General features: G+C 39.6%; 1 pseudogene; it reads right to left on the bottom strand.

Moving 5' to 3' along the window:
- Window positions 1-898: 898 nt before the first annotated feature.
- LOC147444972 (uncharacterized) lies at window positions 899-1411 on the bottom strand (annotated as a pseudogene).
- Window positions 1412-13904: the final 12493 nt, after the last annotated feature.

Here is a 13904-nt window from a genome sequence, read left to right as displayed (position 1 = left end):
AGAAGATAAACTTCGCCAAGAAAAAGCAATAATTTTGTGCGGGACTATCTGAAGAAATGGCCAAGTATGTCAACTCCCAACTGCCTGGTTCTACCACCAAACTCATCCACCACGCTATGGTTGCATCTCATATCAATTATGAACAAGGGGATAAAAGCAATGCCAAGCCCATGGAAAATAAAGATCAAAATGATGCGAAGGGGAAGAACAATGCTCAAAAATCTTCCAAAGGCAATTCCAACAACAACAATAACAATAGTAAGACCAAGGAGAAAGGAGTTTACAAAGGTAAAAAAAAACTCTCTCCTGAAGAGCTAGAGGCTTTTTGAAAAGATCATAAATGCTTTAAGTGTGGGGAGCAAGGACATGTCTGTCGTTCTTGCCCCAAAAGAAATGCTCGCAATGAGACTCCTAGAGCTTCCATGGTCGAAGCTCCAAAAGAGGATTCTCATTGCAAAGGATCACCCGTTTCTTATGCTTCGGGGAAGGTGAGGGAGCATGATGCCTTTATCCTATTTGATCCTAGCTCTACTCACAGCTTCATATCAATGGAGTTGGCCACAAAGCTGGGCATACAAGCTTTCAAGATGGGAGATATTGTAACTGCTGATGGAGATTCAATCATGCAGTCTCTATGCCTAACCCACAAATGAAAGGTCTAAACATAGCAAACAAGTAGTCTATAGAGGTGTCCATGACTCACCAAATATGGATGGAATGGAAAAACTGTGATGATGAATGAGGCGATAATTCTTGCCATAGAATAAGTTCACACTTATTCCAAAACAAGAAATAAATAGACAAACTTCTAATGCAACTCAAAAAAAAAATCTCTTTTTACTTGATTTTTGTTTTTGTTTTTTAATGGTTTTGCCTCTATGTTGTTTAAAAAAAAAAACTAAGTGAAATAGTGTTTCACTCATAGACCATTGACTTTGAAAGGATCTAAAGCTTCGTCAATGTCCTAAACTAACAAGGACCCATTAGTGAAGGTCCGAAGTACTTTAAAAGGAACTAACCATCGTATCTTCAATTTCCCAGGGAATTTATAGTAATGACTATCATAAATTAAAACCTTATCGTCTCTTTGAAATTTCCGAACTTTAATATGGCGATCATGCCAAGCTTTACGTCACCTTTGCATAGCCTGAAGACTTTGTAAGGCTAGCAAGCGCATCTCGTCGAGTTTGGTCAAGGTAAACAACCTATCTTTTAAAGATTCCTCTTCACCAAGTCTAGTAGATAAGGCAACCCTTAAGGTTGGAATCTCCTTTTCGATTGGAAATATGGCTTTAGCACCATAAACTAAAGTGAAGGGTGTATTTTGGGTTGTTACCTTAAAAGTGGTGCGATAAGCCCATAATGCTTCAAGTAATCGTTCATCCCAATCACGGTGATTATGAGCTACCATTTTTGTTAAAATGTTACCCAGAATTCTGTTGGTAACTTCCACTTTCCCATTTGCACGTGGATAATAAGGTGTAGACTTTCGATGTTTAATTTTATATAACTCCGTCAATTCCCTAATAGTGTCATTTAGGCAATGAGATCCTCAATCGCTAACCAGCTCTAGTGGACAACCAAATCTTGTAATCATATCCTCATAGAGGAACTTAGCCACATCTAAGGTTCTATCAGTTTTCAGAGGTTTAGCTTCAACCCACTTGGTAACATAGTCTGTACAGACCAAAATATATCGATTGAACGATATCGAGATGAAGGATCTATGGGTCCTACAAAATCTATTCCCCATTTCTCAAATGGCTTCAAAGCTAGTATTGGTGTTAACGGCATTACATATTGCACAGTGGGTCGAACAACTCACTGACATTTATGACACCTTTTACAATGTGTAAAGGAGTCTTTGTAAACAGTTGGCCACCAATATCCTGCCATCAATACTTTTCTTGCGATTAGTTCCCTTGCAAAATGGCCTCCACAAGGCTCATCATGTAATGCCTTTAAAACTTGATAAATTTTGTCCTCTCTTAAGCATCGTCTATAAATTTGTTAACGAGGAAAATAACGATGTAACAAACCCCCCATCAATGAATAGTGACAGGCTTGAAGAAGTAGCTTCTTCTTTTCATGCTTAGTTGCTTTATGAGGATATTCAGACGTGCTAGGAAAATTAGCTATGTCTACATACCAAGGTAACTCACTTTCAATCAAAAACAAGTTAGCATCCGGTAACTCATCATCAACTTCCCTCTCTACATCATCAGTAAGTAATCTAAAAAGATGATCAGCTAACACATGTGACTTGCCTGGTCCTACAACTACTTCAAAGTCAAACTCTTGTAGAAGTAACATCCATCGAATGACTCTTCCAAAGATTTTTGGTTTATTTAACACGTATTTCAATGCGGCATGATCCACATAGAATACAAAATAATTTTCCAATAGATAATGCCAAAATTTACCAACATAGAAAACCACAGACATGCATTCTTTTTCGATTCAATCATAGTGTAATTATGCTCAGGGTAACTTAAGACCCTACTAGCATAATAGATTGGATGATCAACTTTCTTATCATCAGCCTAACACAACACATCCCCAACTGCTGTATGAGATGCATCAGCATGGATATGAAATTCTTTTGTTCAATCAAGACTCACTAGAATTGGCGCTTTTACTAACCGGTCTTTAATGTCTTCAAATGCAACTTGGCATTTCTCAGTCCACATATAACCTATATCCTTTTTAAGCAAATTTGTCAGAGGTCCCACAATTGAGCAAAGCTCAAAATGGATCTCCTATAGTAATTTGCATGCCCTAGAAATCCTCACAATTGACGAAGGTTATGTGGTACTGGCAAATCTTTGATTTTACTAACCTTACTCTCATCAACTGTAATGCCATCCCGAGAGACAACATGACCTAGTAGTATTCCTTCAAAGACACACTTCTCAAGGTTTAAAGAAATGCCCATTTCAATGCTACATTCAAACACTAAGGCCAACTTTTCAAGCATATCCTCTTCAGTTCCTTGCACTAAAAAATCATCTAAGAAAATTTCCATCCACTTTTGTAGGAAATCCTAATAAGCTACAATCATAACACGTTGGAATGTGGCAGGGGCATTACATAACCCAAATGGCATAACTTGATAAGAAAATGTTCCCCATTCAGTAGTAAAAGTAGTTTTTTATTGGTCATCTTCATGTATTTGAATTTGATTATAGCCACTGAATCCATCCATAAAGGAATAAAGGGCATATCCGGCAACACGATCTAAAACTTGATCGATAAAGGGCAAAGGGAAATTATCTTTCTTAGATGTTTGTGTGAGAAAAAATGATTGTAATGTTGTTTACAAGACTGCTTGAACGAAATTCTCTTATGGAAATAAGGAATGAACCATTCCTTTAGGTGCTGAAAAAGTGTGGTAGTAGTTTAAAAATTAAAGATCATGTGTGAGTGTGAGGTGGAAAGTGGAGATCAACTAGGGTTGTAGATCATGGGATGAGTTGGGTAACTATATATTTCCACCTCATAAATACTTATTAGGATTCCCCATTAGAAGGGGAGTGTGCCAACAACTATGCTCTCACATACATAGAGAGAAAAACCCATTGGAAGAGGATTCCTTGGCTTCTGTTCTAATCATGTATCTAATGATTCGTCCTTATCTTGAGCTAATCGACTTGGTGTTCTTCCATCCAATGTGACTTGCCTCTCACTTGGATTGAAATCAATAAAATGTTCAAGATACTTCTTTCTTTGCCTCTCAGTCTGCTCTGTCCATTAGTCTTGCATTCAGGTCAACCTCTATGATGAGAAATATATTCATAGATGAAATCATGCGCTCAATCTTCTTTGTTTCAATTTTTTTGCAGAGTTCCTTTGGTTTCATGGCCTTTTTCAGGCTCCTAGTGTTATCAATCTTTACCTATATATGCCATTTGGGCCCCTGGATAGTCAGCGTTGCCGTGTCATGCCAAGAGCATCATGGGAACATATGCTAGATTCCATTTTTAGATGCATGGCAACATTTCAAAGAATATACATAAGTGTGTATGTGTGTGTGTGTGATAAGGCTAAGCTATCTATCTCATTTACCTAATAAGTTTTAAGGTAACTTTCTAAAATTTAATGCAGAGATATATGAGGATAAAAAACCTTAACGATGATGGAGCAAAAGATACTGTGAGCACACTCAGACACCCAGACAACTCAACACAACACAAGGAATTTACTTAAATTCCACCCCTCATACACCACCACTCAAGAGATCAATGAAAATTCTCCCCACAATCCCTATTCAAACTCCTAACACATCGACCTAGAAGCCCTTGCTTGCCCGTAGACACTACAAGGTGACTTGAGTTGATCAACGCTTGAAATCACACTTGATGTGGTGACCCAAATATACAAGAAAAACCATAAAACTCATAAAACTCCAGCGTCACAAGGACTCTCTCAAACCATTGCAAAGCCTTCACCAAACCTTAGTCTGTTGGACTCTTTGGAGTAGCCCTAACCCAAATGGCACCGATACAGGGTCACATAGTCTTGCAGAAAGCTGCCCCATCTTCCCTCAATTTGTCGCACACACGTCTCAATGGAAACCTTAGAACTTCCATAGAATCTCCCAAGTGAAAAACTGAAGAGAAAAAGCTCTCATTCACTCCTTCACACACTCAAAAACAGGAAGCAAACACGACGAGACTGCACTAGACCACTTGTAGGAACCCCACTTCCTCCCACACACAGAGAGGTGAAAGTGCTGATATTGTACTTCCAAAGTTCTCCCTCATCCTCAACACTCATGGCACCGTGACTGATGTATCCAATTTCAGCCTTTTCACACCAATTTTGACCATTTTTGACTTTTTTGGACCTAGTTCTGGCCAATTTTGACCCCCGACGGGCATTTTTCGCGGGGAAAATACCAAATGGACTCCAAAATCCACCAAATTTTTTAGGCTTGGTCCTTCATACCCAAATATCATTTCCACATCTGAGTATACCAATTTTGACCACTTCTAGGGTGGTTCACACATCGCTACATATCAGGCGCCGCAAATAGACAATTATTGCATGTGTCAAACTTCTCGGGCAGGATGAGGGTGCCCACACTTGTTTATTGCATTATTTTATTCTAAAAATCTCAAATAAATTCCCTATAGACAAAATAAGCCATTTGGGACCACATCCGAGGCTTTGATACCTTGTCCAAACACGTACGTGTACCCGATCGTCGGCACACAAACCTGACAATTCACAATGTGTACACTTTGCATCATTTTTTAAACTTGAAACTACTTTCCAAAGCTCCCAAATGCATGTAGTGACATATTCTTGTACATCTGACCATGCATATACGCACTATGTTTTATAGAACAAAAGTGGTTTATCATCATTGCCCAACCCCAAGTTGCGCATTTATGCTCAACACTTGCATCAAACTGTGACAAAAACCCTAAAAAAGTGACCCAAAATTTCCTCCTAGATCATATGAATACTCACCCACTTGTATAGCACCAGCTATGTTTCTAAGCACGTTGCACACGTGAACGAAAAAAGCATCTATTCTCTTGCCAAAGTGTCGCCACCCACCTGGATCCCTAGAATACTTTGAATCTTCTCCAAGGTTAGCACATGCCGTGTTGTACCATACTTTGTTCCAACCAACCAAACCCACAAATACCTCAAAATGCATCTCATATGACTAGAGCCCACTCAATAATAACCATAAATCTCACATTATCTTCCTGATGCATTGATTGCTCTTCATTTTCCACTTCCAAGAGATCATCATTCCAAACATTCCAAAATTGAAAACGCTCTTCAAAAACACTATCACCAGCATCCTCTTCTTCCACAAAAGGGATCTTCCACTTGAAAAGATGGAAATATGCATACAAAGCCACATAGCACATCATAACCAAGTCTTCATCATGCCAAACTTCCCTAGGACTCACCAACTACCAATCAGGATCTTCAAAGATAAAGGGATGTGGCCCAAACATACGTATGTGAAATGCATCCATCAAATCATCATGCAAGCAAATGATCACTTTAACCTCATTGTCTACCCCATCCTCAATAAGTTTATACTACTTAACAACCGCAGGGCACATATTATCACGGACATCCCTTGGAGATGGCACAAGCATTAAATCATTGCACACATAGAACTCATTCCTATCACCTTCATGACCCAATACCTTAGCATCACAACCACTAGAGGGTTTCCCAATCCCCAACTCTCGTAAAGGACATGGACCCAAGGTCACATCAACCATCATAGCATCATCCTCTCCTGCATCATCTTCACGTAACGGGGAAACTCCATGACCATAACCTACCATTTCATCTTCGTTACAAGAATCCATATCATGTTGTTTCAGAGATCCTTCCCAAAATATACATTGCTCTTTGTGCAAGGCTACCATATCCTTCAATGGATCCAGTGAATCTATGTCATCATCGCATACATCACTTCACCAACTCTCACAAGCATCATATGTATCCCTATCATAGGATGCCTCATCCTTGTCAATTTCACTCTCATCATCTTCACTTTTCACACTAGTGCTCAAACTTTTGCATTCATCTACTATGTCCTTACAATTTTGCACCATAGGCATGTGTATGGTCTCCAAAGTTGCTTCACATACTTTATTTGCATCGACTTTGAGCATATGGGCATTGACACTTGCATCAAAATCGGTCTTTTGGCATACTAGACATTTTGAAACATACTCTTGTATGTCCACTTTTATGGTAGGCCAATAGAAGTACGTTTCTACTCCTTGGAGAGTAGGTTGAATGCTTCTATTCCCCGCATAGGGAGGAGCATGGGATTCATACATGACTCTCTCAAGGGAGAGTAGATTGAATGGCTCTATTTCCACATAGGGAGGAGCATGGGGTTCATACTTTCTCACGAAGGGAGTGTTAAACACATAGCATATTGGCATGGAGAAGATAACCATCCTGCAAGGTGAATGGTTCCTCTTTCTTCCCCTAAGTATTGAATCTCTTGAAGGAAAATTTTTGTTTTATTTTGGTTGAGAAAAAGCTTGTTCTCCCTCACAATGCTTGAAAAATCACTTGGAGATAATGCTTATGTTCCTCCAAATACTTGGAATAGATGATGATATCATAAAAGAACACTCCAGTGAATTTGCGGTAGGGTCTAAAAAGATTTTCTCCATTGAAAAATTGAACATGGCGAGTGCATTAGTCAAGCCAAAAGGCATGAGTAGATATCAATAAAGGCCAAACGTTTTACAAAACACGGTCTTTAGGATATCTTCATCCACTATCCTTATTTGATGATAGCCACTTTTAAGGTTAATCCTACTGAAGTAGGTAGAGCCTTGTAGCTTATCAAATAGATCTTCTACCCAAGGCACGGGAAATCTATTTTTAATAGTGATATGGTTTAGTGCTTGATAGTCAACACACATACGGTATGTACCGTCTTTCTTTTGCACTAAAAGGACTTAAGAAAAGTGTTGTTTTCAAGATTTCTTTAAGGAAATTCTCTTATGGAAATAAGGAACAAACCATTATTTTACGTGCTGAAAAAAGTGTGGTAGTAGTTTAGAAATTAAAGATCGTTTGTGAGTGTGAGGTGGAAAGTGGAGATCAACTTGGGTTGTAGATCATGGATGAGTTGGGTAACTATATATTTCCACCTCATAAATACTTATTAGGATTCCCCATTAGAAGGGGAGTGTGCCAACAACTATGCTCTCACATACATAGAGAGAAAAACCCATTGGATGAGGATTCCTTGGCTTCTGTTCTAATCATGTATCTAATGATTCGTCCTTATCTTGAGCTAATCGACTTGGTGTTCTTCCATCCAATGTGACTTGCCTCTCACTTGGATTGAAATCAATAAAATGTTCAAGATATTTCTTTCTTTGCCTCTCAGTCTGCTCTGTCCATTAGTCTTGCATTTAGGTCAACCTCTATGATGAGAAATATATTCATAGATGAAATCATGCACTCAATCTTCTTTGTTTCAAATTTTTTGCAGAGTTCCTTTGGTTTCATGGCCTTTTTCCAGCTCCTAGTGTTATCAATCTTTACCTATATATGCCATTTGGGCCTTGGATAGTCAGCGTTGCCGTGTCATGGCAAGAGCATCATGGGAACATATGCTAGATTCCATTTTTAGATGTATGGCAACATTTCAAAGAATATACGTAAGTGTGTATGTGTGTGTGTGTGTGTGTGTGTGTGTGTGTGTGTGTGTGTGTGTGCGATAAGGATAAGCTATCTATCTCATTTAACTAATAAGTTTCAAGGTAACTTTCTAAAATTTAATGCAGAGATTTATGAGGATAAAAAACCTTAACGATGATGGAGCAAAAGACACCATGAGCACACTCACGCACCCAGACAACTCAACACAACACAAGTAATTTACTTAAATTCCACCCCACAAACACCACCACTCAAGAGAACAATGAAAATTCTCCCCAGAATCCTTATCCAAACTCCACACACCTTGACCTACAAGCCCTTCCATGCCTGCAGATAGTGCAAGGTGAGTCGAGTCGATCAACGCTTGAAATCACACTCGATGTGGTGACCCAAATATACAATAAAAACCATCAAAAACTCAAAAAATCCAGCCTCAAAAGGCCTCTCTCAAACCATTGCAAATCCTTCACCAAACTCCACTCTGTTGGACTCTTTGGAGTAGCCCCAACCCTAATGGCACCGATACAGGGTCACATAGTCTTGCAGAAATCCGTCCCTTCTTCCCCCAATTCCTCGCATACACACATCCATGGAAACCTCAGAACTTCCATAGAATCTCCCCAGTGCAAAACTGAAGAGAAAAAGATCTCATTCACTCCTTCACACACTCGAAAACAGGAAGCGAACACGACGAGACTGCACTAGACCACCTGGAGGAACCTTGCTTTCTCCCACACACAGGGAGGTGAAAGTGCTGATATTGTACTTCCAAAGTTCTCCCTCAGCCTCAACACTCACGGAACCATGAGTGATGTATCAAATTTCAGCCTTTTCACACCAATCTTGACAATTTTTTGACTTTTTTGGACCTAGTTTTGGCCCCTGACGGGCATTTTTCACGGGAAAAATACCAAATGGACTCCAAAATCCACCAAATTTTTTAGGCTTGGTCCTTGATATCCAATATCATTTCCACATATGTGTATATCAATTTTGACCACTTCTCAATAAGTTTATACTACTTAACAACTGCAGTGCACATGTTATCACAGACTTCCCTTGGAGATGGCACAAGCATTAAATCATTGAACACATAGAACTCATTCCTATCACCTTCATGACCCAATACCTTTTCATCACAAACACTAGAGGTTTGCTCAATCCCCAACTCTCGTAAAGCACATGGACCCAAGGTCACATCAACCATCATAGCATCATCCTCTCCTTCATCATCTTCACTTAAAGGGGAAACTCCATGACCATAACCTATCATTTCATCTTCATTACAAGAATCCATATCATGTTGTTGCAAATATTCTTCCAAAATATACATTTCTCTTTGTGCAAGGCTACCATATCCTTCAATGGATCCAGTGAATCTATGTCATCATCACATACATCGCTTCACCAACTCTCACAAGCATCAGATGTATCCCTATCATAGGACCCCTTATCATTGTCAATTTCACTCTCATCATCTTCACTTTCCACACTAGTGCTCAAAATTTTTCATTCATCTACTATGTCCTTGCCATTTTGCACCATAGGCATGCGTATGGTCTCCAAAGGTTCTTCACATACTTCATTTGCATCGACTTTGAGTATATGGGCATTCACACCTGTCTCCAAACTATTATCCTTGCCAGCATGAGCATCTACAATCACGACTTTATGCACATAAAGGTCATCCACACTATCCATACCACCAGATATTGACAGAGGACACTTAATGCCTGAAGCAACACATAGCTTTCTCTCTTTTTGTAGAACTATTTTAATGCTTCATGGATGGATTTGGGCTCTTTCTCTTGCAATTTCATTTTAAGAATTGTTCGCAACAGACTCATGAATACCTGTATCCTTTGGCTATTGGTAAAAGTAAAATAAGATTCCTCTTTAGACATCGATTCCACATGAAATAGAGCATCTTTCCAACTCTCCAAGCATCATCAAATCTTGACCAAAAATCTGCAATGGACTCGTGATCTTGCATAAGAAAACTAGAGACCTGTTTCCACGCATCTTGGTGAGGAATCACCTTCTTGAACCACTTCAAAAAGCATCTCTTAAGCATGTCCCAATTTCCCTTCTCATCTTGTGACAAGACCTTAAACCATTCTCTCGGATCACTAGATTCATACTTGCAAGTTTTTGCACCAACTTGGAACAGCACAGCATAAACATATCAAATAGAACTCATAAGACGCAAGATAATCATCTACATACTTGAAATGTAAGACAAGGGAAGCTAGATCCTGAGAGTCCACCACCCAACCACCCATTATATAGCAAAGCCCCTGGTCCTTTGCCCTAGTTGGACTCCCTTTCCACACCGCCTAGCCCGGCCCACCCTTGTCTAGTCCGGCCTTGCCGGTGTCCTGACATTACTCCCCCCTTAAAGAAGAGTTTTCGTCCTCAAAAACAAAAGTGGGGAACTTCTTCTTAAGAACACTAATGTTTTCCCAAGTGGCATCCCTCATGGATCCAGCTGTTTGGTTTCCCAGAACATGGTTTCGCAGGAGGTTCAATGAAACCAAGAGTAACATCTTGATTTTCCATATTGTTGTCCATTTGCAACCATCTAGTGTGTAAACTCCATTTAGAACGCACATGAGCATGCTAAACGAGTTATCACGACAAAGATGTACCTAAAAGAGTATCGCTTTTCACTTTGTGTGAAAGTAACTTGCTGACCTAAATCATCAGCCAAGTGTAAGTCCTTGACTTGTTCTCAAATTTCATCAGTAAACAACCCCACCCTAACTAGTGTCAAGGTTGAGAACCTCACTTATACATGAAGAGACTACTGAGTCGCAACATGCATTAACTGTTAGTAAGTAAACTCCAAGAAGAGCAATAAATGCTTATTAATTGGATTTCTTCGTGCTGATGTACGCATTTTGCATATCCTTTAGCCCAAGATTACACTTTGTAATCTGCCTATCCCCTTGGATACTACCAGTACTGAGGTGTGTTTCCCCCACGGTTTACAGACAGTCTTCCCAGACGAGTGGTAAACGGGGATTTACAATATCGTATAACATTGTCGAGGAATCAACAATGTCCGAAATAACCATCGTGGTGAACCTGAAAAATCCACAAACACCCAAACCGAGCCATGACCTCTATTGGTGATTAGTAGACCCCAAAAGTAATCTCATAGAGATACTGCATATAGAGTGCAAAATGCTTCATAAGCAACAACTTGAGAAATATGCATGCCGTTCCAAATCATCCTTTGCTAAACACTAGGGCCCATAACACCTAGTGTGCATGCATTTAGCAAAAAACAGATCCGAACATGTATATCCATGATCCTCTTTGCCAGTACTTATGGTGAATGTGATGTGCGTAGCACACAGTAAAGAGGAATGTAAATAGTTCCAAAAAGAAACTAAATACTTGCAATGGTAATCATTTTCAAGGCTTGCTGAAATGTTTGAACCATAATAGAAGATGAAACAGTAATCACTGCTAGGGACAACAACGAAACTTTTTCATTAACCATGCAGAGCCTTTCTATATGTATAAACAACCATCAGTAATGTTGTTTAGCAATACTTGTAGCTGAATAAGTCATTCTAAGTATCCGACAATTTCTGGCCACTGAAATTGCTCCTGATACATCGTGCTAAAAATGGTCTAGAATATAGATTTGACCAGCACCTAGGGACTTTGTTGTGACACATATTTGAAATAGTGGGGCCAGTGTCAGTCCAGAGACTCATATTCTCCACATGTGGAATATGTCTCATGTGAGGATGTGTAAAAAAGAACATCCTTTAAGTACAAGATGTACTTGTGTGTGGAGGTAACTCTAAACACTCTGTGACAAGAGTGAGAGGACCCTCATTCATTGCTCCACACTGGCTAAACCGAACTCCTTGAGTCCCTAGACCATGTTGTATCCCATGTGACAACATGTACCAAATTGAATCCAACAAGTGGATTCATAATAACATAATGTACATTGGACACTACGGCCCAAAATACTGGTTTCGACCTGCCCTTGGCATGGCCTTGAAATATTCAAGCGTAGTTAAACGACTTGAAAAAACCCAAGCAATGGATACTAAGAACTGGAATAACACCAAATCAATAGATGTGTACTTGGAGATTGAATTGAATGTTCACTTACCCGTATTCAAATACAGAGGAAGAAGTTGTCCACGTGTGAAAAAAAAAACAAGCAACATTGCATTGGAAACCCTGGGTGTTGCCTTTGCAATCCAAACCCTTCGATTAGAATCTACATAATCAAACCCTTTGGTAAGACCCTTTGTAGAAACTGCTCGATTAGCAGGTAATGGTAACCAACATAGTTAATCATGTACAGAATGATTGGAGTCAACTTGAGAAGGTGAATTCGTATGCTATTGCATGGTATAGTGCAAACTTCTTTCCTTGAAAGTCTAATGAGAATAGATCAATTGTGATTCTCCATGACTATGGAGTGATTTAGTAAGCACTCGTGGGGCTTACCCCAAAACAATGCATCCATAGACACTCGTAGTGCTAACGAGAGAGCAGGAGATCCACATAAGTGGAAATTCTAGCTCTTATGGACAGCCATGCTATCGCAATGGTATGTTGCATCTAAAATCTGTGGTAGAAATCAGCTGAGTTGAGTTTATGGTTATCAAAAACTCAACTTGCGTGTCACACTGAAAACGTGGAGTGCAAAAATGATACCCTAGACATTCGTATTGACAAGACTCTTGCTTGTCCAATAACATTGATGTGTACTTCCCTGGGTAGAGCTTTCTTGTCCAGTAACATCGATGTGTACTTCCGTGGGTAGAGCTGTTTGATCTTGAAAACAATCACCCAAAGAATGCCAGTAGCTAGGTCTTGCCGTTATCCTAACAATGGCTCTTAGCCAATGTGGCTCATAGCCATGATGAAAATTAGCGTTCAATGGACGAACCGATGAATACTAATTTGAGTAGCATCTTAGTTACGTGTTAGCTGAGAGATAGAGCACCTTGGCTCAGGCTAACTCACGAGCAAAACATGTATCAAAATCTTCTTACATTATTTGAATTATTCCCTTAAAGAGAGAGAGAAAGAGAGAGAAAACACGAGCATGCTGAGGTGAGGAACTTTCCTTAAGTTTTTAGAGTGTGCGCAAGCTGTGTGATCTCACACATCTTATGTCTAAATTATAGCTTATCGTATAAGCATTCCACAGTTTTCAGGTATGACTCTTCTCATCAAGAGAAGTAACAGAAAAACAAAAAACTCATTCCGACCCATGTACCATGCAAGGGTCGTGATTGTATGGGGATGACTTAGCATCGGCACTTTGCCCGTAAAGTAAGTCCTAGAGTTAGGTTCCTTTTAATGTTGTTGTGTATTGATAGCAACCACAATCATATTGAACAATTTTTAGTCTGTCCGTGTGACAGAGTTGCAAGTGTGATAGCGGAAGGGTAATTCATGAGGCGGTAGAATTGAATCCACCTAAGTAGCATGCCTTGCATCCAGTATGGTAAGCCCTTGCCGAGAGTGATGGACTCAACCGTGAGAACCAAAACCATGTGCCTTGCACAGTTTAGACTGGTAGGGATTCTGTGAGCTGATATTTCCTATTTTGCCAGTTCCCCGAAGCCTTGCTTCCTATGAAATTGCCAAAGCACTTTGCTTTGCACAAAGTGAGTAATTGCCAAGTAAAGTTTAAACAAGAAAAACTTAAACTTGGCTAACCTGGTCGTTGTTGCTGCAACCAGTTG

This window comes from Adiantum capillus-veneris, chromosome 13 (genome assembly GCF_014529385.1).
Source record: "Adiantum capillus-veneris isolate H3 chromosome 13, ASM1452938v2, whole genome shotgun sequence".
Taxonomy (NCBI): domain Eukaryota; kingdom Viridiplantae; phylum Streptophyta; class Polypodiopsida; order Polypodiales; family Pteridaceae; genus Adiantum; species Adiantum capillus-veneris.
This window is presented reverse-complemented; position numbering and strand designations above follow the sequence as displayed.